General features: G+C 44.0%; 1 pseudogene; it reads left to right on the top strand.

Moving 5' to 3' along the window:
* Positions 1-7,318: 7,318 nt before the first annotated feature.
* On the top strand, positions 7,319-8,592 carry LOC101522095 (1-acyl-sn-glycerol-3-phosphate acyltransferase epsilon-like; annotated as a pseudogene).
* Positions 8,593-26,268: the final 17,676 nt, after the last annotated feature.

The following is a 26,268-nucleotide window of genomic DNA, read 5'->3' as shown; positions in this document are numbered from 1 at the left end:
CAGGATAATTTATTACATTCAGTCATCAGATCTCCCTAGCCTTTTCTAGTCTGTGACATTTTTTTTTTTTATTATTTAACTTCATTAATTGTGACATTTTCTTACGCTTTTCTGTTTCACATGACCTTGACAATTGTGGAGAAACACAGGCCAGGATGTTTTTGCAAAATGTCCTTCAGTCTGGGTTTGTCTGATATTTTCCTCATGGTTGTACTAGGTTTGGGGGAGGAAGGCCACAGAGACAAAATGTCATTGTCATCATATCTTATCAAGGGTACATACCATTACCTTGATGTACCATTCATGACATTAACCTTGATTCTCTAGCCAAACTAGCAATGGATAGGAACCTTCACTATAAAATTGCCTTCCAGCCTCCCCTCCCCACACACTTTTTTGCTGCATTTAATTGAAGTAAAACCATTTGATTACTTGTTCATGAGGGTTTCCATCCTCTGGTTCAATCTGGAAATGCCCACAATGGCCCAAGCTGGGCTGGGGCTGAAGCCAGGAACTAGAAACTCAATCTAGTCTCCCCCATGGATGGCAGGAACCCAGTTAACAGCCCAGGAACTTAAGCCATTACTGCTGCCTCCTGGGACCTATATAGTCAGGAAAGCAGGAGTTAGGACCCAGATCTGGGAATTCAACCCCCAGGCACTCAGATGTGGAATGCAGAGATCTTAAAACTAGGCTATACACCTGTGTCCTTGCTGCATTTTTAAAAATTCAAATGGAATGGCCCCGGCGGTGTGGCCTAGTGGCTAAAGTCCTCGCCTTGAACACACCGGGATCCCATATGGGCGCTGGTTCTAATCCCGGCAGCTCCACTTCCCATCCAGCTCCCTGCTTGTGGCCTGGGAAAGCAGTCGAGGACGGCCCAATGCTTTGGGACCCTGCACCCTCGTGGGAGACCCGGAAGAGGGTCCTGGTTCCCGGCTTTGCATCGCGCAGCACTGGCCCGTTGCAGCTCACTTGGGGAGTGATTCATCAGACGGAAGATCTTCCTCTTTGTGTCTCCTCCTCTCTGTATATCTGACTGTAATAAAATAAATAAATCTTAAAAAAATAAAATAAAAAAATTCAAATGGAATGAACGCAAAGTGGAAAACTAAGTGAAGTTTCATTTAAATATTGTGGGAAAAATTTATATTATTGCAACTTAGGTGACTTACTTTAATGACTGGAAGGTGTCATGAAGATGTTGCATTACTTTTTTCCACTAATATCATTAATGTCTGGACATATTTAGTGTTATCACAGTCTCTGGTTTTAACTACCACCTACAAGCGAATGATTCACAAATATCCCTCAGTCCAAACTCCTGCTAAATATTTCCCTGTTGATCTCTCAGAGACATTTAAATTCCATGTACTCCAAGCGTCTCCTGTATCACTTTAAGTAAGCCATACTTGTCCTTCAGTGTTCTCTAGCTCACTAAATGGCACCAAATATATCCATTTGCCCAAGCCAGAAGCCCGTTCCTCCACCTCATGAACTGAATGAACTAACACACAAACCTGTCTCTACCACCACTGCCATGACTATAATAGTAAGTCCTCATCCAAAGCTTACATGTCTCTCTTCTATTTCATCTCCTTATTCCTAGACTTGTCCCCTTACCGTCTCATGTGCTAGAATGTCTGTGGTTCCTTGCACCTACTCTGTGACTGATTTTTATATTTCTGTTCAGGCTATTACCCTCTTTCACTTATGTTTGTACAATAATTTCTTTTTTAAAAAAGGATTTATTTATTGGAAAGGCAGATTTAGAGAGAGGAGGGGAGACAGAGAGCAGGGAGCTGGATTGGAAGTGGAGCAGCCAGGACAAAAACCGGCACCCATATCGGATGCCAGCGCTTGCAGTGGAGGTTTAGCCTATTGAGCCTCTGCACCAGCCCCTGTACAATAGCTTCTTATCCTTCAAGATGCAGGCCAGGCATTTGCTCTTTGTAAACTTCAAGCCATCTTACCTTGTTCAATCTTCCCAGCTAGGATCAGAGCTCCTGAGAGTGGGAACCATAGAGGTTATTGTAGAAAGTTCATGAATGGAATTAAAACAGAAATTTATTTTGGTGTCTTTTTTTGGAAAAGTCTGAACAAAATGGACTCTTCAGAAAGTCCATGGAGGGAGCGGTATTTAGGCTAGTGATCAATATACCTATATTCCACCAGAGAATTCTTGTTCAGGCTTCAGCTCCTGACTCCAGCTTCTTGCCAACGCAGATTTGCAGAGGCAGCAGTGACAGGCCAAACAACTGGTTCCCACCCCAACATGGGAGGTCTGGATTGAGTTCTCAATTCTTGAATTTTGGGGAGTGAACCAGCATATGGGAACTCTCTGTCTCTTAAAAAATTCATCAAAAATGTGTATTTCACCATGGAGGGGGGGGTTGGGGAGGGGTAGGGGGGAATCCCAGTGCTTATAAAACTGTGTCACATAATGCAATGTAATATATATATATATATATATATATATATATATATATATATATACATATATATGAATTTCTCCCCAGCTGTAGGCAACTGCCTACATTGCCTTGTACCTGAGCAAGTGTTTCACTGCTGGGGAAAAGCATTTAATAGTTCATGGGCATGGGCAGGTTTAATGCCAAATTTAGTTAACCATACCAGTGTGCTAGCATAGTTGCCTATTCTATTTTTTTAAAAAGATATGTAGGGGATGTGGGGGACATTGGGTCAGGACATGCCGGTTAGACCCCCAGGCATGCCACCCCCTGTGTGGTTGGGGAGGGGCTGCAGATTGACATGGGAAGTGAGGCTGGGGAAGTGTTGAAGTAGCGGCCACTGAAGGCATTTTTGACAGGTGAAGAGTGACTTCTAGGGATATTGCACAGACCAGGCTGCTACAATCTCAAGGAAACTGAAGTGGGGTGGTTTGAGGGAGTGGGGGAACTGTATGGCATGTCTGGGTCAAGTCAAGGCATCTGCTCACATGAGATAGCTGGGCTGGGCTAAGTAGCATTGCTTGCTGCCCACACCTATTGGCATATGCGAAAATTGGGACTAGGGGTTATGCCTGGCTGGGCTAGGTTGCAATGCCTACCTGTGGGTATTGGGGCAGGGGTAGGCCATGTCAGGCTGGGTCACAAGACCCACCTTGATGCAAGAGAACTGACGATGGGGAGCTCTGTAGGGGGTTTGTGGACTCACTTCTGCGGGACTGTAGCATCTGCTGGTTTGCATGAGATCTAGGGGTGGTGACAGGACAAGCCAGGCTGGACTGAGGAACTCACTGACATGGAAATGGGCTGGGAGGAGGCTGGGCCAGACCAAGCTGAAGCACCTGCCAGCACATGCAAAGGCCAGGAATGAGGACAGATTATGCCAAACAGGGCCATGGCACCCATTGACACACACAGGATCTGGGGCTGGGAGCAGGCCTTGAAGAGAACTTGAATAACTTCCCTGCTACACCTCAACTACCTCTGGGGGGCATGAGAACTGGAGCTAGGGGCAGGCTAGGCCAGGCTAGGCCAGGCAGGGCTGCAGCATTTGGCATGCATGTGAACTAGGTCTGAAGACATGCCAGATTGGGCTAGGCCCCAGTATCTATGGATGCTCGTGAGAGTCAGGGTGGGTGTAGGATGGGATAGATTAGGCCGTGGCACCCACTGGGTAACACAGGATCCAGGGTTGGGAGTGGGTCAGACTAGGCTAGGCTGTAGCACCCTCTGGCAAGAGCCAGAATGTATGTGGGCCAGTTGGACTAGGCCATAGTACCTGCCAGTGAGTGCAGGGACTGGGGGCAAGCCATGTAAGGCTGAGCACAGCACCCATTGACATACACATGTTCTGGAGCCAGGAGCAAACCTAGTGGAGGAATTGGGGAACTCCCTGCTATACTGTAGCACCTGTTGGCATATGTGTGGGCTGAGTCTGGGGATGGCCAGATCACATCATGTCTTGGCATAAGCAGGTGCTACGGTGGGATACAGGCCAGGTCAGGTTGGATTGCAATGTCTGCCAGTTCACATGAGGGCTGGGGTAGGCCAGGTTAGACTGTGGCATCCATTGAGTAACAAGTGAGTTGTGTTTGGGATTAGCCAGGCTGGGTTAGGCTGCTGCTACTGCCACTGAGGGCTGGGACTGAGAGCAGGCTAGACTGAGCCAGGCTGTAGCACCTGCCAGCAAATACTGAGACTGGGAGCAGGCTATGCCAAACTGGGCTGCAGCACCTGCTGGAATGTGCAAAACCTGGGCTGTTAGCAGACCTGTTGGGGAAACTTTGGGGACTCCCCTGCCTGGCTGCTACTTCCATTGGTGAATGTGAGACCTGGGACTGGGGACAGGTCAGGCTGGGTTAGGCTGCCACACCACTGGCATGACAGAGAAGCAGAATAGTGTGGCCCAGCTGGGCTAGGCTGCAACACCTGCTGGCAACTGCCAGGACTTGGTACAAGTTATATCAGATTGGACTGCTGTACCCTCTAGCAAGCACAAGATCTGGGGCTGGGAACAGGCCTGGTAGGGGAACCAGAGCACTCCTTTCTAGGCTGGACAAGGCAGGAGCACATATTGGCACAAGTGTAGGCTGGGTCTGAAAGTAGGTTGGGTTGAGCAAACCCACAGCATCCATAGGTATGCACAAGAGTCAAATGGGATGTAGGTTAGGCTAGACCATAGGACAGGTTGGTACATGCAAAAATTGGGCCTGGGGAGCAGGTCTGGTAGGGGATATTGGAGATTGCCTTGAGTGGGCTAAGACACCCACTTGTCTGTGAGGGCTCGACTTGTGGGTTGGGCTGGGCTAGGCTGGGCTGCTGTACCCATTGACTTGCTTGAGAAGTGGGGCTGGGGTAGAACTGACCAGGCAGCTGCATCCATTAGTGTGAGGTTTGGCTGGTGCTAACTGGTACACACAAGAGTTAAGCCTGCAATCACCCAAGGAGAGGTTCCTTGGAGAACCTTCCAACTAGACTGCTGGACTCAAAACCTGGCCATAGAGAAAACTCAGTACATATGGTCCAACCTTAGAGTGTAGTTATTGGGATTGGATCTCCTCAGTTGCTGATGCCCATGCTGTGGATAGCATGCCCAGATACACATGGGGGACATAACAAGCAGCTCTTCTAGGCCAGTAGAGTGCCTTGTCAGACGATGGAAAACAGAACAGATTGGACAACTCTGCAATAAGCTTTGAAGCAAATGTCTGGGTCTGTGGATGCGTCCTGAGGTGGAGTTAGGCAGCCAATAGACCTTGGAAAGATTTCCCTGGTGCGATGAAGCTGATGATGCCTCAGAACTATCAAAACCACTCAAGCAGCACCACTCCCCACATAGGGATCTCTAAGCTCTCATTAAATGACTATCCCTGGGTGTTGATGTAGTTTGACAATAAGGAACAGCGCTTTCCTCTTTTCTCCTGCAGGCACAGGAGAGAAAAGGGGGGTGAGTGGGGAAGAGGAAGACAGAGAGAGAGAAAGAGAGAGAGAGAGAGAGAGAGAACTGAAACATTTGTCTCACCTACCTTCTTCCATTCATTGACACTTCTCACCCTATTCAGAGGCCTTTATGGGTGTGCATCCCCCACATGGATATGCATCACTTTTAATGATGTAAACAATATTAAAAATAAAATTTAAAATGATATTTAAAAAGAAAATGCATGTTACCAAAAAACTATGCATCAATTTCAAATTTATTTGCATAAGCATATACTTTTAATTCTATTTGTATGAACTTTTTGGAGTACCCTAGTGTAATATTCTTTTGTAGGCCCTGGTCAACATAGTACACCTGCTAGACAAACTGAAGTTACTTAAGGAACATTTGTGATCAAGTTAACTTTAACTGTGGTGTCATAACACTTAGAGCAGTTATTACCATTTTTATTAAAGGTTTATTATATTTACTTGAAAACCAGAGTTAGAGCAAGAGGGGGGATTTTAACTGTTGGCTCACTCCCCAAAATGTCCACAATGGGTCTCCTACATGGGTGACAGGGGCCTAGGCCATTGGGCCATTTTCCTCTACTCCTCTAGGCACCTCAGCAGGAAGCTGGATCAGAAATGGAGCAGCCAGGACTTGAATGTGCTCATATGGGTTGTTGGCATTACAGGCTGTGGCTCAATGCCGGTCCCAATTGTCAACATTTTATTGTAATTATTAGAATGCCTGGCACCCTACTGAGAAGATGAGCTCTGGGAAGACAGTTTAAGTGTTCATGCTAGTGGCCCAGGATTCAGGATACAGTTGGCAATTGATGACTGTTTTTTGGGGGGTTATGAATGATCAGAACAGGAACACTTAAATCAAACTGTTATTTCCATGATTCTGCAGCCATACATTTGTCAAATCATCTTAAAAGGAGGATTGGTCTTTTTAAACCAATCCATTTAAGTACAAGTGAAATACATAGCTGGGGCAGGTTTGCTGGGATGCCCGAATTCCACAGCAGGGTGACTGGATTTGAGTCCTGGCTCTGCTGCCGTTTCCGCTTTCCTGCTTATTTACACCCTTGGAGACAGTAAGTGATGGCTCAAGTGCTTGGGTTCCTGCCACTCATGGTGGTGACCTGAATGACCTTTTTGATACCTGGCATCAACCTGGCTCACCCTGGCCAGTGGGATTTGGATTTGGACCAACTAGTGGGAGCTCTGTCTCTCTGCCTCTCAAATGATTAATTAAATTAAAAAGAAATACGTAGTTGAAAATGGTGTAAAACTTGGCTTACTAAGTAATGTGAACATCGCTAGGTGAAAAATTTTTAAGCTAGCTTATTTCTGACTAATAAAACGTTATAAAATAAGCATAGATTTCCTTTAGCCAAGTATAATAATACACAATTAGTATTAGTCTCTTGCTAGAGCGTCTACTGTTTAGAAAAAGCATGGCAGATGTTATAGTTTGCACATAATTTTGCTCCTGAGCTCATGCAGATGTCTAAACTCCGAAGTCATTAGTAAATGGTACTAAGAGAGGGAAACTTAATCCATTTTGTTGTTTAGGTATAGGCCTAGTAAAATGTTCTTAGATTACTGGGAATATGCACTTGAAAGGTAATTTTGGAAAAAAATATATTTATTTTATTATTTGAAGGGTAGAGTAACAGAGAGAAAGAGAAACCATGAAATTTTTCTTCAGCTGGTTCACTCCCCAGGTGCCTGCAATGACCAGGGTTGGGCCATGCTGAAATTAGGGGTCAAGAGTTCCACTGCCCCCGCCCCCCCCCCCCCCGCAGGGGCGCTCTGCGGACGGGTCGGGGTCATGGGTTGTTGAGGTGCTGCCCAGGAGCCGGCTGTGGCGTCCCCGTGGCCAGTGGCAGGCAGCAGCATGCGTGGCGCCTGGAAAGATGCTGCTGTTGCTGGTGCTCCATTCGTCCTCGATGCGCTACCTGCTGCCGGGCTTCCTGCTGCTGGGCACGGCGCCCACCTGCGTGCTGGCCTGGGGGTTCCTGCGGCTGGTGTCCGCCTTGCTGCCCGCACGCTTCTACCAGCGGATGGACGACCGGCTCTACTGCGTCTACCGGAGCATGGTGCTCTTCTTTGAGAACTACACCGGGGTGCAGATAATCCCATATGGAGATTTGCCAAAAAATAAAGAAAATATAATATATTTAGCAAATCATCGAAGCACAGTCGACTGGATCATTGCTGATATGTTGGCCATCAGGCAGAATGCTCTTGGACATGTGTGGTATGTGCTCAAAGATGGCTTAAAATGGCTTCCTCTGTATGGGTGCTACTTGTCTCAGCATGGAGGAATCTATGTAAAGCGAAGTGCCAAATTCAACGAGAAAGAGATGAGAAGCAAGCTGCAGAGCCACGTGGCCGCAGGAACTCCAATGTATCTTGTGATATTTCCAGAGGGAACAAGATATAATCCAGAACAAAGTGAAGTCCTTTTGGCTAGTCAAACATTTGCTGCTCAGCAAGGTCTCCCAGTATTAAAGCATGTGCTAACACCAAGAATAAAGGCAACTTGCATCGCTTTTGATTCTCTGAAGAATTACTTAGATGCAATTTATGATGTTACAGTGGTTTATGAGGGCAAGACTGATAAAGGGCAGCGGAAAGAATCGCCCTCCATGCCCAACAATTCATATACACATAGATCGTATAGACAAAAAAGATATCCCAGAAGAAGAGGCTTACATGAAAAGGTGGCTCCAGGAGCGTTTTGAGATCAAAGGTAAGTTGCTTTTAGAATTTTATGATTCACCAGATCCTGAAAGAAGAGACAGATTTCCTGGGAAGAGTGTTCATTCCAAATTAAGTCTCAAGAAGACTTTGCCATCAGTATTGGTCTTGAGTGGTTTGTTGGCATGCTTGTGAGCGAGACTGGGCGGAAGCTGTATGTCAACACGTGGATATGTGGAACCCTCCTTGGCTTCCTCTTGGTGGTTATTAAAGCCTGAGCAAGTAGCTGTCTCCTATCTGCGTGGCTGCACACAGTATCAAGTTGTTTCTTGAATTTACCTTATTGGTCAAACATTGAATAAGGCAGAATTCATGACTAAAGCGAATAGGTGATTGGGCAGTCACACGGTTTTACTTTGGTGCTGGAGGTGCAGGTGAGGTCACGGCTGCTGGAGACTGCTGATCTTCCCAGTTCTGAGCTCGTGCACCCGGGAAGAAGAATGGGGGTGTGTGCTTCTCTACGGCTGCGGTGTGCTAAACATTCATTTACAGACCTTTGCCACACTGATGGGTTATTTCAAACTTGCTGCTCGAGCTCCGCACTCTCACCTCTCCAGTGCTTCACCTTGCAGCTGTATATCGGCTGTTTGCTTCATCTCTATGGATGGGCGAAAATAGCGTTTCAGTCTTGAGACATTCAAGGAGTGGGGCAACTGCTCCTGGGAAAGGCTCTCATTGTTTCACATTACTGTCTGGTTTTACCTTGTATTTACAGAATGAATCGCATTCCTACCACTTGTTTAAGTTGGTTACCTTCTGCACCTGATACTGCACAGAGAAGAGTAATGTATTCAACACGAGATGGAGTTTAACATAGTGACTCTAGTTCATTGTAGTAGAACTCGAAACTGCCCAGCTTCTTGAAAAGTGAAGCCATGCTATCTGTACCTTGCAACAGTTGTGCCACAAGTGCTTGCAAACATTCAAGTTTCCTGTTAGTTTCTTATGTCAGAATAATCAATGTGGACCTGATTGGACCCCGAGTCCTCCGATCCTGGAAGGGATAGGAGCCGACAGACCTTTTATCTGTTTCTGCTTGGTCTCCTAGAATCTGTGATCCAAAGCGAGTGCTGTGTCACCATGGCAGGCTTCCTCCTGGGCCTAGTCCTGCTCCTGAGGCTTCCCGCCAGCGGTGCGGCCCGGGGCTGGCCCGGCGGACGCGGAGGAACCGCAGAGCCAGCCAGTGCGCCTTGGTGCCAGGTGGACTCTAAAACCTTCCCCAGCTACTGCAGAGGCATTGGAGCTTTGTCGCGTGTCAAGAAATTCACCTTCTTCCTGCCACAATGGACAGACTTCATAAATAAACTCGGCATTTCCCATTGTTTAACAGAGCCGCGGTCAGGTGGATCGCTGAGGACAGGAGCGGAGTTGCAGGAACCGCGTGCAGTTCACAGGCGTGGACTGCTGTGTCCTCAAGACGCGGCGTCACGTGTGAGCTGCTCTGTTTCTATGTTACCCTTTGAACTTGACGGCCTGCTGGTCCTTTTCGATAACGGTATTGCTCACTGCTAGCTGACTTTTGTTACAGAATAGTACCAGTGGCCCGGATGAATCTCACCAATTGAATCATGTTACAATTTTTAAAAAGGGAATTTTTCTCTGGCTACACTGCTTCTTCAGAACCAGAGAGTAAGCCATTTCAAGCAGCTGTTGAAGGGTCATGTGGTGTGAATTGGTTTCCATCTTCTGTTGTTCTGTATGTCTGCTCGCGCTCGTGTATGTATAATCCCAGGGAAAGAGTTGGCCTAATTATGAATGGGGACAGGGTGAAATTCATGAAGAGTTCTGAATGCCGAATTATAACTTTCTGTTTCCTGTAAAGTGAAACTTAGTTTGATCACATGTTTTAGTTTAAATCCATTTAAATTTAGAACTTGTTTCCTCCAAGAAAACAAGAAGTTTTAGAACTTGAAGTGTCATGGGTGTGTTCTAAGTAAGAGAACCCCTGGAATCGTGTGGCAACATGGCCTGTGTCGGAGCCCTCAGTGCCGTGTCTCAGGCTGGGGCTTGGGTGCTTCTCACAAAAGGTCTACGAAGTCTGGAAAATTAGAAGCTTTCCTTTAATCTGTGTTGATTTTGACTTGAATTAACTATTTTCTAAAATTCAACGCTGGATGCCTACCTGTTGATGTTCTGCATAACACTGTTTAATCTCAGTGTCGATTTGCAGTTAGTTGCTCTTTGGTTTTTCTTAGTTAGAAAGCTATCAGCATGCCTTTATGTTTTTTCAGAAAGGGGTGTGTTTGGATAAAAGTTGAAGAAAATAAAATTCTCCACTGTCTAAAAAAAAAAAAGAGTTCCACTGGGGTTGTCCACATGCACGGCAGGTCTCAGTCACTTGGGCCAATTTCCCACTGGTTTCCCAGGCATATTAGCAGAGTGCTGGATCAGAAGTGGAGCAACCAATCAGCACTCTGATTGGGGATGCTGCTATAGCAGGTGACGTCTTAACCCACTGTACCCCAGAGTATTGGAAGGTCAGTCTCATAAGAGGTATTATAAAAGTTTGATTTGGCTTAGCCTCAGCTTCTGCTTCCTGACCTGAGATGTGCCTACATTGCTCCGACACATATTCCCATCATTACCTTTCATTACACTCACAAGAGGCCAAACCAATAGGGCCATCCAGCCTTGGATTTAGTAATTTTCTTTGTAAAGTCATTATCCTGAAGTGTTTTGTTATAGTGATGAAAGGCAAAATTTCATAATTTAGAAACTGGAATTGGAAGCACTACTGGAATTGAGTCTAGAGGATGCCGACAGCTAAGCGCCCAAAAGGAGAGTCAAGACATGAAGGGAAGGGAGGGAGGAGTAGGCGATGTAAAATTAAGTAGAACAAAGTCTGGCAGTTAGGAGAGAAAGGAAGTAGTCTGTCATTGGAAGATGCCTGGCGTGTAAGACAAGCATCTGGCAAGGGAAGGCCAGGTGACTAATCAATTATAACAGATTCTATCTGCTGTTGCCTGGGCTTTGAAAATGAGTTGATGAGGTTTGGACTCAATAAACATTAAACTTCTAAAAACACTTAGGAGCTGCCAGGGGAGGCTGTGGAGCAATCATCATCTGAGTATATTTCCAAGGCTAGACTAGACACCCATTTATTATGGATGGTTTGAGACTAACACATCCATCCTGCTACCACAGAAAATGCTTAATGACCCTGCTGATCCTCATTTCAAACTCCTAAAAGGCAGAGGGAGGTTAAACGGTGGTAACTTTGATTTCGTTGCTTTGTTACAGAGTTCTTGCTATTAATTCAGGTATTCAAGCATTTTCTCTAAGCAAGAGATTTAATGTTTCTGTCCAAATTTATACATTTGTATGTCCACTTACTGTTCAGTATTTATATGTCCCCTCCACACAAAATCAACCTGCAGAGGTGATTCCTTCTGGAAACTCTAAGAGGAAAACATTCCTTTCTTCTTGCTCAGATTCTGGGGACTGCCACCAATCATTGGTGTTGATTTGCTTGTGGCTGTCACTCCAGTTGCTACTTCAAGCTTGACAGAAATTTCTTAGAAGGACAGCAGCCATTGTTAGGGCCAACCCTTAGCTAGAATGCCCTCATCCTAACTTGATTTCACCTGCAGAGAGTATTTCAAGTAAGGCCATATTGTGAGGTTTCAGCAGGCATCCATTTTTGGCAACACTATTCAGCCTCATCTAGTAGTCAACCCCTTCATCCGCCAAATCCACATATGTCTCATTCATGCCATCCTAACATCCCCAAAAGTCTTATTCCAGCATTAATTCTAAATCCTACATTTCATCTAAATGCCCATTTTAAAAATCCAAAATCTCATCATCTAAACTAGATATGAACAAGACTCTGGTTTACCCTGGAGCAAAATTTATCTCCATTTGTGAACCTGTGAAGCTAGAAAACAAGTTGTCTGATTCCAGACTATAATGATGGGACAGACACAAGATAGGCACTCTTAGTCTGAAAGAGAGAAAATGGAAGGAATAAAGAGGCTACTGGTCTCAGGCAAGACTCAGACCTAAAGAACAAGCTCCATGAGGCTGCCAGGCATGATAATAATTCTCTGCAGCTTGACTAGCCTCTGTGTCCAAAAAGCTCTTTTCAGTCTGTCTGTTTTGGTTGGTCTCTCTGGCCTCTGCCCCTGCTGATGGTTTAACCCTCACACCCTATTTTTCCTGTGTCTTGAAGCATAACATTAATGTAGAGCTGGGAATTCCTACAATTCAGTTCAGAATCCCCCACTGGCAGGTGCAGGGACTGGGTATGAGTCATGCCAGGCCGAACTGCAGTACCCTCTGGCAGGTGCAAGATCTGGGGCTGAGAGCAGGCCGGGTAGGGGAAGCTGTAGACACATCCCTGTTGTGTTGCAGCTCCTGCTGGTGAGCATGAGAGCCAGAGCTGAGGGTAGGTCAGGCTGGTCAAAGTGATAGCACTCAGCATTTGTGTGGGTCAAGCTTGGGGGCAGGTTGGACTGAGATAATCCACAGCACCCATGGGTGTACATGAGAATCAGATGGGATTTGAGATGGACCAGGCTAGGCCACAGCACATTCTGGCACACAGAAAACGAGCAGGGGGTGACCCTGGTGCCCTGACTAATCTGTAACACTTGCTAGTGTGTGTATGAAGAAGGGGCCTGTGGTGGGCTGGGCTGGGCTACTGCACCCATCAATTCTCATGAGAGATGGGGCTGGGATGGAAGGGACCAGGCAGATATATTCACCGGTATGAGTGTTGGCTGGTGCAGGTAATGGATTGAACCTGATCCTGCACTGTTTGATGCATGCAAGAGTTAAGTCTGAGGTCACCCCAGGAAAGGTTTCTTGGGGAACTCCCCAATTAGATAGCTGGACTCAAACCTTGGCAATAGGGAAAACACAGTATATGTGATCCAACCTTGGAGTGCAGGTATCAGTGCTGGTCCTTCTCAGTTTCTGATGCCATGCTGTGGACAGCATGCTCAGATGCACATGAGGGACATGACAGCCAACTCATCTAGGTCAGCAGAGAATGTTGAATGATCCATCAGAGAATGATGAGTATTTGGACAATTCTCCTGGCCAAGTTTTGCAGCAAATGTCTGGGTCTGGGTCTGTGGATGCACACTGGGGTGGACTTGGTCAGCCAATAGACCTTGGAAAGATTTTTCAACCCTGGTGCAATGAAGCTGATGAAGTCTCAGAACTATCAAAATCACTCTTGAAACACTCTTCCCCACATGGGGGAAGATGCTCTAAGGCACCATCAAAAGACTTTCCCCCATCCCTGAGTGCTGATGTAGTTTGACAGCCAGGAGTGGTCTCCCTCCCCGGCTCCAGCAGAGCAGGAGAATAAAAAGAAAAGAACTGAAAAATTTTCTAACCAACCTTCTTCCATACTTGACACTCCCCACCCTAATCTGAGGCCCACATGGGTGTGTATCCCTCTCAATTATGTAAACAATATTAAAAATAAAATAAACTTAATAAGAAAAAAAAATTATGCTTAGAAATGCATTAATTTGGGGAAATTGGCATCTAGGAGTACGTTGCTTATCTTCACTTGACCAAGCCTTTCTTTTTTTATTTAAAGATTTATTTATTTATTGCAAAGTCAGATATAACAGAGACAAGGAGAGACAGAGAGGAAGATCTTCTGTCCAATGATTCACTCCCCAAGTGACCGCAACAGCCGTGCTACGCCTTATCTGAAGCCAGGAGCCAGGAACTTCCTCCAGGTCTCCCACATGGGTGCAGGATCCCAGGGCTTTGGGCCATCCTTGACTGCTTTCCCAGGCCACAAGCTGGGAGCTGGATGGGAAGTGGAGTTGCCAGGTTTAGAACCAGCGCCCACATTGGATTCCGGTGCGTTCAAGTTGAGGACTTTAGCCAGTAGGCCACAGCGCTGGGCCTTTGAGCACGGCTTTCTTTAAATACAAGGAATTATTATGTGCTGGTAGCTCATTGTAGAAGTACTTGAACAAGTAGATATGTAAGGATTTGTGTAACAGTCAAACACAACAGTCCTGTGGCTTACCAGTCAGTGTGAAGAGAATTCAAAATAGTGTTTGGGTTGTCCTAAGAAAACGCATAGCATTGAGATGTGAAACTCAAGATTATTGCTTAATTTTTCTACATTTAAGTAAAATACATAGGAAAAAAGCTTTGAAACCCAGAATGCGGCTTGGGAAAATGCTGAAAAAATCCATGCCTTCCTTGAGGTCAGAGGACAAATCTTTTTTTTTTTTGCATTCTTTGATGCACTTACATGTTGGCACACAGAAATCTTTATTGAATCTCTGTTAACTAAAGTAACAATCAGTAAATGTATATGGGCTTAAATTCTTGGCCTTAGCTCATTGACCACCAAAGATGTATTACAATCATTGTTATTATACACCAGCTTCTATGCTTGATATATTTTACTTGCTTAGTTTATAACTTTCAAGTGTCAGCAGTATTTTGCATGCAAGTTTAAACAATGAGAGTTGGGTTGGTGTCATGGCATGTTAAACTCACAGCTGTGATGCCAGTATCCCATAAGTGTTGATCCAAGTCCCAGATACTCTGTTTCTCGTCCTCCTTCTTCTTTTTTTAATAAATATTTTTAAAAGATTTATTTATTTATTTTTATTGGAAGGTCAGATTTATAGAGAGGAGAGACAAAGATCTTCCATCTGCTGGTTCACTCCCCAAGTGGCCACAATGCCCAAAGCTGAGCTGATCTAAAGTCAGGAGCTTCCTCCAGGTCCCCCATGCAGGTGCAGGAACCCAAGGCTTTGGACCATCCTTGACTGCTTTCTCAGAACACAAGCACGGAGCTGGAAGGGAAGTGGAGTAGCCAGGATATGAACCAGCACCATTTGGGATCCTGTTGCATTCCATGTAAGGACTTAAGCCATTAGGCTATTGAGCCAGGTCTGGATACTCTGTTTTTAATTCAGCTCCCTGCTAATGTGCCTAGAAAAGCAATGAGGGATGGTCCAAATGTTGGGACTCTGGCACCCACAGAGACCTGGATGGAGTTCCAAAACTCCTACCTCTGGACTGGCCCAATCCTAGTTGCTGGGGACATTTGGGGAGCCAAGCAATAGAAGGAATATCTCTCTCTCTCTTTCTCTCTACCCCTCCCTCTCTCCCCATCTCTCTTTATAACCCTGCCTTTCAAATAAAGTGATAAGTAAATCTTTTTTTTTCCAAATGATGATCAAATTACTGAAAATGGCCTTAATTATACAGCACTGGAAGTATGTATATTGTTAGTCTGACACATTGAAATGCCATTCTACAGAAAATTATATTTTAAATGCAAAATATGTAATCACGTCAGTCATGATTACAACAATGTAAAACAAATAAGTTCATATGTAGGAATAAGAACATATGGTTTAAATTCCAAATATCCCATCTTTCCTTTCTCCCAAAAAAGGAACCTACATTTTGTTTTGGAGAAACTGCTCTTCTCCAGTCCTCAATCATGTGAGTAGGTCTCCATGATTCAGGTCAATCTGAACCTCTCTCCCTGTCCAGTGTGGCTGGTGCCTGAGTAGCCAGGTAGTTTAATCCTTCTTGCTGGGATTTGGGCAGAGAAAACTTCATCAGTGGAAGCCAATAAAATAATTCCTTTGATGAGATACAACGATGTGGGATCTAGAACTTTGACAGTTGTTTTGCTATCACAGTGGCAAGGCTGTGTGGTAAGAAATATATTTTGTCTGTGATTTGTTGCCATGATGGGATTGAAAATAGATTCTTTTTTCTTGCTTTGATTTTTGCTAAGACTGTTTATGTGACTGACAAAATTTTCTGAATGTTGAAAAAGTTTGAAACAGAAAGGATCTCAACAGGCATAATATTATAAATGTTGTAGGTTCACAGCATAGCATTCATTCTGAATTTTGTGACTTCTGGACCTGGCATGATAGCGTAGCAGCTAAAGTCCTCGCCTTGAATGTGCCGGGATCCATATGGGTGCTGGTTCTAATCCCAGCAGCCCTGTTTCCTATCCAGCTCCCTGCTTGTGGCCTGGGAAAGCAGTCAAGGACGGCCCAAGGCCTTGGGACCCTGCACCCGTGTGGGAGACCTGGAAGAGATCCTGGCTTAGGATAGGCTCAGCTCTGGCCATTGCGGTTACTTGGGGAGTAAATCATTGGACAGAAGATCTTCCTTTCTGTCTCTCTTCCTCTCTGTATATATCTGACTTTGCACTAAAATTTTAAAAAATAATAAAATCTTTAAATATTATGACTTTTGAATTCTCCTTTATATTATACACAGACAAACTGGAGGCTTGGGTTAGCTTATGTCACTATTTCACAAGAGTGAATGGTTGAAAAGACATCTTAAAAATATTACCTCACTCATCTGCTAATTTGTGATCCAAATGGGCAGAACAGCCAAGGGTAGGCCAGGGCAACACTAAGAGCACTGAACTCAAGCCAAGTCTCCCATGTGAGTGGCAGGAACTCATGTGCTTGTGCCAGCACCTGAGGCCTCCCAGCATGTGCATTGGAAAGGTGGAATGGGGAGAAGAGGTGGGATGTGGATGTACCATGTGTCATCTGGACAACAGCATTAGTTGCCTGCCTCTGAAAAAACATCCTTCCATGGCCTACTGTGTGACATTTTGCAAATCTTCACACAGAAAGTGAAAACTATAAAAATGAAATCTGGGTTGATCAATCTTGTGCTTGAAGAACAAAGTGGAAGTGTGCAACCAACATTTTATAAATAAGCAAGTTCTTCATTTTCCTGTCAGAATCCTATTTCGCTGACATCTGCTGAAAATCAACTTTGGCTCTCAAGAGCTCAGGGTTGAGCTTCACTCTCTAGTGTCCTTGATACAGCATGACATGAGGGGGTCTCTACCTCCTTCAGCTCTCAGAGAGAAGCTCTGGGAAAGGCTCTGGATTTCTGATTAGACAGGGAGAAGAGAAGTCAGAAGGACCTGCAGGGACAGAGGAAAGGGTGTCAAGAGCCTCTTTCAGCAAAAATACTTGATGTGAAGTGACCAAGAACTGTAAGATGTGACAAAACTGCTTTATTCAAGTCTTCATGAAGACTCAAGTTTATACAAGCAACACAAGCATGTTTCACAATGCTGTTGGTTTTATTTATTTATTTATTTTTGAATGCTGTCCCAACACTACAGAGTAAAATAAATTCAACTAATAGAAGTAACCTCAGGAATGAAGAAATGAAGAATTTTGTAATTCCAATTCTTCACTTTGTACTTGGACATTAGCCAAGGTGCCTTACAGCTATACTGAGGAAATGAAGCCACTCTGCCCCCTTTAGAGCTATGTATCTGATTTATTTAATGGCCATCATACTGGACACTTTGAGGTCACATCCTTGAGCTTGACCCAGTCTAGTTTGATTGCAGCACCAAAGCTTTTATTATGTCTTGGTAAATTGTATTTCTATTACTATTCATGTTTGAAACCTTAACTATTTAGACTCTCGGGATGGCTTTGTGGCACAGTTGAGTTAAGCCATGACTTGTGATATCAGTACCCTATATTGGAGTGCCTATTCAGGTCCCAGCTGCTCTGGTTCCAATTCAACTCTTTGCTAATGCACCTGGAAAAGTAGGCTCAAGTACTTTGGCCCTTGCTGCTGACATGGGAGACCCTGGATGATGAGATAGGCTCCTGGCTTTGGCCAAGCCCAAACCTGTTTGTTACAGCTATTTGGGAATGTACCAATGGATGGAAGATGATCTCTCTCATTCTCCTTCTTTTTCCCTCTCTGAAACTCTGCCTTTTCAAATAATTAAGTAAATAAAAATGAATGAGTATTTTTAAAAATTAGGTTCGAAATCAAGATGGCGGAATAGGGTAAGGACATGTTTAAACAGACAGAAAAACATTTAATCAGGATGAAGCAGAGAGGACATATTCCAGGAAATAAGAAAGGACAGAGCAACAGCAGAGGGGTACCTGGAAACTGACAGACACAGGAAGGCAGCGGACACAATGATGTGGTGTTGCAGAGACTGATACTCCAGCGGCATTCAGCTAACAGCGATCTGAACTCCAGCAGTAGCCGGAATTCCACCAGCAACCAAGTGGGAAGGGACTTTCACTGGGAGCTTGGGAGGTGAACCCAGACAAAGAACTGTCTGTCCTACTGGCCCATTTGATTTGACCAGGAGCAGAGACAGAGCAGCAGATCCCAGATGGACAGTGCGAATACAGGGTGGATTTCACAGCCCAGTCAGCCCCTTAGAGCCGAATTGGGAGCCATTTTGTGTAAGGAGGCAAAGGCAAGGGAAAGGACTGAGCATACACTGAGCTGGGAGTGAACTCATTTCTGACTCAGTGAACTGCATCAATGTGGCATTCTATAGGTTCCACCCAAGACAGGTTCAGGTAGCCCTAAGACCTGATGGCCAGCAGATCAAGAGCTCTAGTAGTGGTATGTAAGGCGCCATTTTGTACACTGTGGCAATAGCTTTAGGACTGCAGGGGACAACAGTGAACTGCACATGTGCTGAGCTCACGAGAACTCACTGAGGTCCGTGGATTGCACTGGTCCCACAGGAAAATAATACCGACTGTGGCAGCGTACGGGTCAAAATAGGTCTGTGTGGTACCCAGACCTAACGTCCAACAGGTTCCGGCAAGATCAGTGCCACCAACAACCTAATTGTATAGGACACCTGGTGTCTCTCTAATCCTGGGACCTGCTCCAACCAAAAGTGGGAGAAAGGTTACAGAGATAACAGTGCAACCCCAGCACAGTATCACAGGAGGTGGAGAGTGGTGAGCCAGGAGCCGGGGCTGTGGAGACCACGGTGGAAATCTAACATAAGAACCCAGACCTGGAACTTGCTGGAGGTTGTGGTACAAGTGGTTGCAAGCAAAGTGCTGTGTACCAATGGCAATAAGTAAAATTGCATTGTAGACCTGTGGGTGACACAGCTTAGAAACCTGCCCCAAGGAATTCAAGACTCTGCTAACCTGAAGTGCAATGACCAAGAACAAAACAAGAGACAGAGGCACAATGAATATTACCGAAGACTCCCCTGCAAAGGAGCAAAACCCTATGCCAGCCTCAGAGTTAACTGAGGAAGACATCGAGAAAATGGGGCACACAGAATTCAGAAAACTCATTTTAAAGCTTCTGATCAACAATGAGAAGCTCATGCAAGAGTTCAAAGAATTTAAGGAAGCAATAAAGCAAATCAAGGCTGATATATCAGAAATTAAGAACATAGTAGAGCAAATTAAAAGTACAATGGAGAGTCTCCAAAATAGAATGAAGCAAGCAGAAGAAAGAATCTCAGAATTGGAAGACATTTCCTGTCATCAGGGGGAAGGAAACAAAAAACTGGAAGCAGAGCTAGAGCAGACCAAAAAAAATATTCAAGAATTGAAAGACACTATTAAGAAGCCAAATATAAGAGTTATGGGAGTCCCAGAAGGTGCAGAAAGAGAAGCTGAGTTTGCAAATGTATTTAATGAAATAATAAGGGAAAATTTCCCTAATCTGGAGAAAGAATTGGGAAACAAGATCCAGGAGGGGCACAAAACTCCCAACAGGCTTGATCAACACCAATCTTCACCAAGACACATGATCATCAAGCTCTCTTCAATCGAACATAAGGAAAAGATCCTTAACTGTGCACGTGAAAAAAAATCAATTGACATATAAAGGAATGCCAGTTAAGCTCACAGGATATCTCTCCCAGGAAACTCTGCAGGCAAGAAGAGAATGGAGTGACATATTCCAGATTCTAAAAGAAAAAAATTGTCGGCCTAGGATAACATATCCAGCAAAGCTTTCTTTTGTCTTTGAAAATGAAATAAAATTCTTCCACAGTAAAGAAAAGCTAAAAGAATTTGTCTCTTCCAAACCTGCCCTACAAATGATACTTCAAGAAGTTCTCTTGACAGAGAAGAGGAATTTCACCCAACAAAACCAAAGGCAAAAGGGAAAAACATCCCAGTAAAATGACAACAGAAGACTAAACCAATGAACAACCCATTCCTAAAATGACAGGACCAAAGTACCATCCATACATATTAACCCTGAATGTAAATGACTTAAGCTCAATCAAACGTCATAGATTAGTAGACTGGGTTAAAAAACAAAACTCCTCTATTTATTGTCTAGAAGAGACACACTTCACCAACAAAAATCAGTGGAAATTATATCGCATGGGTTCTGTTAGTTTCATCTCTTCAAAACACTTTCTTCTGATTAAATCATTCAGTGGCTCGTAGATTATATATTAGTATCATTTTCTCCAAGAAGGTTCTTGATTTTCATTTCTTTAGCTACACATTATTCATTTAGTAGCATGTTATTTAACTTCATAGTGTTGTTAATTTCTTTTTTCTCCCTGATGTTGATTTTCATTTAAGGGGAAGTATAGTAGCTGTGAAATGGAGACTGTAATATCTGGTAACATGTCTCTTAACTTCATGGCATTGTAAATTTCTATTTTTCTGTTGTTGATTTTGTATTATGACTTTTCACTTAAGGGTATGTACAGTAGCTGTGAAATGGAGACCAACATCCAGATGTGAGGACACAATGTAGTATGCATTTCTACTTCCAGACAAAGATGAACTTACAATGAAACTGTTCACTGTATCTTGACAATAGGATGCTAAACTCTCTGCCATTGTCCATGCCTGCAATGATGGACATATGACTGTGTATGAAGAACTATATTTTAGTAATGATATAGAGGAACTAGGTGGGGGGAAGGGTATTGGGGAGGGGATAAGGGAAATGCCAGGAGCCTATGGAATTGTATCATAAAATGATAATAATAATAATAAGATGTAAAAAAAAGGATGAATTCAAATAATAAAAAAAGAAAAATAGGTTCTTTAAAAAGACCACAGAGCAAAAGTATGTGTTATATTTGAACTGAAACCTGACCAAAACACTGAATTTTTTTGTGAGCCATAAAATCAAGACAGCCTGAAAAGTGAGTTTCTTTTTGACTGCTTATCAGATTCCTGATTTGAACAACATGAGCCTGTTATTTAGGTCATTCTCCTTCCTCCCACAACTCCCAAATTTCCCTTTACATATTAACATATAACAACTCTCTGCAATTTATTTAAGTATTCAGCAAGCCTTAAAATTATTTATTTATTCAAGAGGAAAGAAGAGAGAGTGCTCCCATCTCCTGGTTCTTTCCCCAAAATGCCTGCAACAACTGGGGCTAGACTGGGTTGAAGCAGGGAACTGGAGAAGTAATCTTGATCATCCCCATGGGTGGGTAGGGCCTAAGTACTTAAACCATCACCTGCTGCCTCTCAGGGTGCTCATTATCAGGAAGCTGGAATTGGGAGAGGACCAGGGGTTTGAATCTGGTAACTCTGTTGTAGGATGCAGGTGTCTTGGTTTTGAATTAGTTTATAGGCTAAATGCCTATTCTTCGCCAGCATTTTTGAGTGCTTACTATGTTCAGTCCTTGACTTCTAAATATTCATGCTGAGGGAAATGGACAGGCTAGCAATTGCCATACAAAGAAACAAAAGCTCTATCAGAGAAAAGAACTCTAGTGTCAGCCTGTGGCAGGGAAAGCTCAGGCAATAGGACAGGAAGGACAAACGAAAATCACTGAAGTGAGGAAAACAAGCGTGTTTTGAGTCAGAGCAAGCAGCAAGTGCAAGGTTTGAGAAATAGGAGTTCATAGCACTTGTGGGTGCTTGATGCTAATTTAGCAAGGTCATATTGTAGCTGGGGGAGTGAGGGCAGGATGGGCTAGAGGGTGGTGACAAAGAAAGCACTTAATTCACTGGTTTAAAAATAGGATTTATTAAAGGGTCAGTAAAACAATCTATTATTTCATGGAAATGGGTAGGAATAGAATAGGAAATATCAAAATGCTTCATGTACAGTAAGGGTAACTGTTGGTGTTTGATGCTGTCTCATTAAAGTTTATTTTTATTTGAAAGTGAGAGGGAGAGAGACTGATCTTCATCTATTGGTTCTTTCTCCAAATGCTTGCAATAGTCAGAGTGCGGCAGAACACAGGAACCAGGAACTCCTAATGGCTGTTCCAGGTGGGTGGGTGGAAGAACTGAAGAACTTGAGCCACCACCTGCTGCCTCCCAGGCACATTAGCTGGAAGTTGATGGAATTGAAGGTGGAATCCAATCCCAGTCACTCTGATATGAGGTATGGGTGTTCCAGGAGAGAATTTAACCAGCTGTGCCACATGTGCATCAGGTATTTGAAACATTCATTTTAATTCCAGATGTATCTGTGTTTGTGCATGTGTGTTGTGCATGAACTGGATCACTATATAAAATCCATTTCTTACTCTAGGATAAGGTAAAAAAAAAAGCCTGAAATCATGGCTTTACAGCATAGAATATGTTATATATAGTTTAGAAGGTGCTTTTATATATCACTTTTTTATTGTATAGCTCTGCCTCCCTTTTTTGGTCATTTATTCATTCCACAAATATTCATCAGTATATATTTTATGTTCAAAAAATGCTTTGAAATTTTTGGAGTAGGAACTCATCATCTGTGGGAAACAGACAAGTAAAGAGATAATAATGACAGGTACTGTTTATCATAATCCTCCATGTGTTTTTCATGATTCACTTATTTTGAATTCCAAAGAAGGAAGTGCCCGTTGAGACATAGGTATTGGACTGTACACCAAACCTACTGAATTAGAATTTCTTTTTTTAAAAGACTTATTTACTTTTTATTGGAAAGTCAGATACACAGAGAGAAAGAAAGATCTCCACCCTCTGATTCCCTCCCCAAGTGGCTGCAGCACCCACAGCTCTGCCAATCCAAAGCCAGAAGCCAGAAGCCAGGAACTTCTTCTGGGTCCCCCGCATGGGTACAGGGTTCTATGGCTTTGGGCCATCCTCTGCTGCTTTCCCAGGCCATAAGCAGGGAGCTGGATGGGAAGTGGGGCAGCTGGAACACTAATTGGCGCCCATATGGGATCCTGGTGCGTGCAATGAAGGACTTTAGCCACTAAGCTACAGCACTGGGCCCTGAACAGAATTTCTAGGTGCGGCCCAGGGATCAGCATTTTACGTGGAAGTCCTCAAGAAAGTCTTAAATACACTTGATTTGAAAAACTAACCATTCATTAAGTGTGCACTAAAAACCCTCTGGTGCTATAAACACGTTGGACCACAGGGCCTGACTATCTCTGTGCAACAGAAAACTCCTGTGACATGCCATCATTGCTCCACATCTCCTCTTTGGGCTGGCAAAGACTTGGATAAATTTGCGCCTCAGTCCTCAGGGATCCCCGTGCCTGGTCCTACTGTCCCCATTTCCTTTCTCAGGTGTTAACTCTGTGATAAGCCTCTTGTCTTCCTAACAGCATCTCAGCATCTGCTTCCCAGGGGACCCCATTGCCACCCTGACTTGGTTGAGCTAGCATACAAAAACTGACAGGCGAGTCATGAAACAAGGCAATAGAGGAGAGCAAGGCCAGAGCATGCAGGTCTTATGGGCCATGCTAAGTACTTTTGCCCTTATAGTTAGGGAGATTGCAAGTCTCTGTGTTTTTAAGCAGGTTGGAAAGGGGCAGGAGAAATAAATACAAATTTCTAGCTTTGTGAGTAGGAAGGACTGTAGGAACATGAGCCTGGAGAAAGGTAGTTAGTAGAGAAACTATTATTAGAGTCTAAGAACAGAGGATGGTGGCTTGGACTAGAATGACTCAAACAATAGAGATTTGAGAGATATTTAAAAGGTAGAATCCTTTGGGCAGATGTTTACCTAGTGGTTAAGACTTCTGCATCCCATATCAGAGTATCAGGGTTTAATACCCAGTTTCTTACCCCAGCTTTCTGCTAATACAGACACTGGGAGGCAAAATTGGTGAAGGCTCAAGTTCCTTCCATCCACTTAGGAATCCCAGACTGAGTTCTGAGTTTCCACTCCCAGCTACATTCCCTGACCCACAGCTAGTGTAGGCATTTGGGGAATGAATCAACTGGTGGGGGTTCTCTGTCCTTCACTCTGTCTGCGTGTGTCTCTCAAATAAATAAATAAATAAGTAAAGGGCAACAGCTTGGTGGCTAAATCCTTGCCTTGCACACACTGAGATCCCATATGGGTGCTGGTTCACGTTCTAGCTACTTCATTTCCCATCCAGCTCCAAGCAGTGGAGGATGGCCCAAAGCCTTGGGATCCTACATTTGTGTGGGAGACCCAGAAGAAGCTCCTGGTTTCTGGCTTTGGATCAGCTCAGCTTTGACCTTGCAGCCATTGGGGGAGTGAACCAGTAGATGAAAGATCTTTCTCTCTTTCCTTTCTGTAAATCTGATCTGCCTTTCCAATAAAAATAAATAAGTAAAAATATATATATTTTAAAAAGAGTGGGGAGAATCAAGATGGCGGAATAGGGTAAGGACATAATTAAACAGAGAAACTTTAGCCAGTGTTAAGCAGAGAGGGTACGTTACCTGGGAGATATGGAGGTGAACCCAGACAAAGAACTGTCCATCCTGCTGGTTTGTTTGATTTGACCAGGAGCAGAGACAGAACAGCAGGTCTCAGACGTGCAGTGCGGGAACAGGGTGGATTTCACAGTCCAATCTGCCGCCAAGTACTGTATCAGGCACCATTTTACTTAAGGAGGCATGGGCTATGGACAGTACTGCGCATGCACGAAGCTGGGAGTGAACTCATTTCTGGCTCAATGAACTGCAACAACGTGGCATCCTACAGGTTCCACCCAAGACAGGTCCAGGTAGCCCTAAGACCTGATGGCCAGCAGAATAAGAACTCTAGCAGTGGCACATCAGGTGCCATTTCTTACAGTGTGGCCAAGAATTTAAGACTGCAGGGGACAACAGTGAGCTGCGCATGCACTGAGTTTGGTGAAAACTCGCTGAGCTCATTGCACTACACTAGTCCCACAGGAAAATAATACCGATTATGGCATTGTACGGGTCAAAATAGGTCTGTGTGGACTTCAGACCTAACGACCAATGGATTCCGGCAAGATCACCACCAACAACAACCTAGCTATATAGGACATAGCTATAGTAGGTCCCCTAATCTTGGGACCTACTCTGGCTGGAAGTGGGAGAAAGGTTATACAGACAACGGTGCAGCCTCAGCATGGTATCACAGGAAGTGGAGACTGGTGAACAGGAGCTGGGGCTACAGAGACCATGGTGGAAATCTAACATAAGAACCCAGACCTGGAACTCTCTGGAGGGAGTGGCACAACTGACTGCAAACAAAGAGCCATGTACCAACTGCAATTAGTAAAATCAAACCGTAGACCTGTGGGTGACACAGCTTAGAAACCTGCCCCAAGGAGAAGAATCTGATAAGCTGAAGTACAATGACCAAAAGCAAAAAAAGAGACAGAGGCACAATGAATATTACTGAAGATTCCCTTGCAAAGGTGCAAAACCCTTTGCCAATCTCAGAGTTAACTGAGGAAGACATCGAGAAAATGGGAGATAGAGAATTAAAAAGACTTATAAAAGTTTCTTATCAACAATGAGAAGCACGTAAAGCAGGCATTCAAAGAATTTAAGGAATATGTCACACAGGAAATGAGTCAAATGAAAGCTGATGTATCAGAAGTGAAGAACACAGTGGAACAAATTAAAAGTACCGTGGAGAGTCTCCAAAATGGAATAAAGGAGGCAGAAGAAAGAATATCAGAATTAGAAGATATTTCCTGTCACCAGGGGGAAACAAACAAAAAGCTGGAAACAGAGCTGGAGCAGGCCAAAAAAAAGTATTCAAGAATTGAAAGACATATTAAAAGGCCAAATATGAGAGTTATGGGAGTCCCAGAAGGTGCAGAAAGAGAAGCTGGGATTAAAAGTGTATTCAATGAAATAATAAAGGAAAATTTTCCCTAATCTAGAGAAAGAATTGGGAAACAAGATCCAGGAGGGGCACAGAACTCCCAACAGGCTTGACCAAAAGCGATCTTCACCACGACACATAATAATCAAGCTCTCTTCAATTGAACATAAGGAAAAGATCCTTAAATGTGCACATGAAAAAAATCAACTGACATATAAAGGAATGCCGATTAAATTCACAGGAGATCTCTCACAGGATACTCGACAGGCTAGGAGAGAATGGAGAAAATTCCAGATTCTAAAAGAAAAAAATTGTCGCCTCTGGATAATGCATCCAGCAAAGCTTTCTTTATCTT

This window comes from Ochotona princeps, chromosome 2, assembly GCF_030435755.1.
Source record: "Ochotona princeps isolate mOchPri1 chromosome 2, mOchPri1.hap1, whole genome shotgun sequence".
Classification (NCBI taxonomy): Eukaryota; Metazoa; Chordata; class Mammalia; order Lagomorpha; family Ochotonidae; genus Ochotona; species Ochotona princeps.
The sequence above is the reverse complement of the archived record's forward strand: the minus strand, read 5'-3'. Positions and strand labels throughout refer to the sequence as shown.